Here is a 3,192-nt window from a genome sequence, read left to right as displayed (position 1 = left end):
ACTTTAAGAAGCATACAAAGGCCGTGGTATGTGCTTTCCTGGCTGTGGGAAAGTGCATACAAAAGATCCCTTGATGACTATGGGTATAAATTACCAAATGTGTGGCATCCAATAGCCGATGATTAATGAATGTGCTCTAGTGGTGTTGTCAAACAAAACAAACTTTAAAAATAATATACGAGGTATATAATATTATAAAATTTTAAACGAAAAAAAAAAAAAAAAAAATCGACCCAGACGAGATTCGAACTCGCAATCTTCTGATTCGAAGTCAGACGCCTTATCCATTAGGCCACGAGGCCACAAATAAACGTGGCTGCATGTTCGGTAGTTCCTGTCTCTGGACTTTTAAAGGCCAAGTTGACTGGGGAAAAGGCTCTTTGCACGTATGTGGTTTAGTCTTTTGAACAAATAGTTTGATTATATTTTCCCCAGGACTCAAATACAGTGCAATTTAGTTAGGTGTAATTTGTTTGTGGTGATTATTCATAGGGTTTTTCGTTTGAATTTATATATACATGTGAGTGGTGTGGTAGTGTTAAGTTGTTAGGTAGTGTTACCTTGTTAAAGGAATGCTTAAGCAAGGCTTTTGAACTGGTATGCATATTCAACGATATATAATGCACATTATTGCCTAATGTCAACAAGTATATTATTATATTTAATTAATAACACGATTACATGTGACGGCTATTATATATATAACGGGCGCAGCCATTTTGTTGCATCCCAGTGAATACGCCCTCTGGCGAGCTGGTGATTATGTAATACTTAAAGGATAATTGGATGTGTGTATCGTGTATGTTTGCAGTTGTGTAACTGACCGTATTAGAGGGTTAAGCTTATTGTGTGTTGTTGTGCAACACGAGGGGTTAAGGTTAATTTGTTTTATTGGGTTATGGCAGTTTTTATAATTATCATATACGGCCTTGGTGGTGTTGTGGTCAAGCCATCGGACATAAGGCTGGTAAGTACAGGGTTCATAGCCCGGTACCGGGTCCCACTGAGAGCGACTTTTAAAGATTCAATGTTTTAAATTACACATTACTTATAAAACATCTTGACTAAATCATCAATTATCGCGACTTTTAACTACTCTTCTCTCTCACTAACTACGAACAATTAACAACTAACCCACTGTCCTGGACAGACAACCCAGATAGCTGAGGTGTATGCCCAGGACAGCGTGCTTGAACCTTAATTGGATATAAGCATACAACAGATAAGTTGAAATAAAATAAATGAGGTGGTATTTTATTGCCATAATTATTGTAAGTGAGCCAATTTTTTAAAATTTGTAACCATTTTTGTTTTTCAGCCTTTGGGTTCGAGCTATGTGAGCTATGTGAGCTACGAGAGCTATGTGAGCTATGTGAGCTATGCGAGCTATGCGAGCTACGAGAGCTATGCGAGCTATGTGAGCTACGAGAGCTATGTGAGCTATGTGAGCTACGAGAACTATGCGAGCTACGAGAGCTATGTGAGCTATGTGAGCTATGTGAGCTATGTGAGCTACGAGAACTATGCGAGCTATGTGAGCTATGTGAGCTACGAGAGATATGTGAGCTACGAGAGGTACGTGAGCTACGTGAGCTATGTGAGCTACGAGAGCTACGTGAGCTATGTGAGCTACGTGAGCTACGTGAGCTATGTGAGCTATGTGAGCTATGTGAGCTACGAGAGCTATGTGAGCTATGTGAGCTACGTGAGCTACGAGAGCTACAAGAGCTACAAGAGCTATGTGAGCTATGTGAGCTATGTGAGCTACGAGAGCTATGTGAGCTACGAGAGCTATGTGAGCTATGTGAGCTACGAGAGCTATGTGAGCTATGTGAGATACAAGAGATATGTGAGCTATGTGAGCTACGAGAGCTATGTGAGCTATGTGAGATACAAGAGCTATATGAGCTATGTGAGCTACAAGAGCTATGTGAGCTATGTGAGCTACAAGAGCTATGTGAGGTATGTGAGCTATGTGAGCTACGAGAGCTATGTGAACTACGAGAGCTATGTGAGCTATGTGAGCTATGTGAGCTACGAGAGCTATGTGAGCTATGTGAGCTACGAGAACTATGTGAGCTACGAGAGCTATGTGAGCTATGTGAGCTATGTGAGCTACGAGAGCTAGGTGAGCTATGTGAGCTACAAGAACTATGTGAGCTATGTGAGCTACGAGAGCTATGTGAGCTATGTGAGCTACGAGAGCTATGTGAACTACGAGAGCTATGTGAGCTATGTGAGCAACTAGAGCTATGTGAGATACGAGAACTATGTGAGCTACAAGAGATATGTGAGTTACGAGAGCTATGTGAGCTATGTGAGCTATAAGAGCTATGTGAGCTACAAGAGCTATGCGAGTCATAACTGGGTGTGAGGGATGACACAGATGTAACCAGCGGAACTGTATGAGAACCAACTGCAAGAGATGTCTACAGGCTAGCGTGGTGGCGGACTGTTGTTAGGATGTCTGCAAGAGATGACAACAGCCAACCAACCAAGATGTGCTAGTGGCTGGTCGTCATCGATATATTGACTGAGTTTTCGTGATTACAATCATAAACGTACGAGACAGGGTTGGGGCAGAGGGTGGCTGGGTCAGAGGGTGGCTGGGGCAGGGGGTTGTTGGGGGATCAACTGCACTCCTAGTCCTGGAGCAAGTCCTCAAATTCTGGCAAAAATGATCCAGATATTCGGGTAAAATCTGGTAACCTGTGACCTTTGTACCACGTATTACAATAATTCTACCCTCAAAATTAGTTGTAAACCGTGTGAAAATGCGCAGTGATTCGTTTGCAACCCTATATAACTGTTTGGTAGTAATGCTAATATGAATAAATGTTGTTATCCGGATTCGGACATTTTCGTTTAATTCGGGCAAAAGCCAGCCGCTGCCCCCACCTACAAAAATGGGAGCCCGTACGCATATGATGACAATGAATCTCAGATGAGTTAATATTGATAAAAAAAAATTAACTGGTTTAAAAAGATTACTTTACTAAGTAAGGCCCAGTGACATTGACTGACTAGAAGTTAGTTGGTTCAAACAGGAAAACAATGGACACCGAAATACATATTGTTTGGTGGTGGTGGTGGTGGTGGTGGTGGTGGTGGTGGTGTGTGTGTGTGTGTGTGTGTGTGTGTGTGTGTGTGTGTGTGTGTGTGTGTGTGTTAATTTGAGGTTGGGGTAGTGTT

At 42.0% G+C, this 3,192-nt stretch overlaps 1 non-coding gene across 1 annotated transcript; it reads right to left on the bottom strand.

Annotated features, from left to right (window-relative positions):
* Positions 1–229: 229 nt before the first annotated feature.
* Positions 230–302, bottom strand: Trnar-ucg. The gene has a single exon. It is a non-coding gene; the product is annotated as a tRNA-Arg (tRNA).
* Between the last annotated feature and the right edge of the window lie 2,890 nt (positions 303–3,192).

The sequence above is a fragment of the Gigantopelta aegis genome, chromosome 8 (assembly GCF_016097555.1).
Source record: "Gigantopelta aegis isolate Gae_Host chromosome 8, Gae_host_genome, whole genome shotgun sequence".
NCBI classification, from domain to species: domain Eukaryota; kingdom Metazoa; phylum Mollusca; class Gastropoda; order Neomphalida; family Peltospiridae; genus Gigantopelta; species Gigantopelta aegis.
Note: the sequence above shows the minus strand (reverse complement) of the source record. Positions and strands in the feature narration are given on the sequence as shown.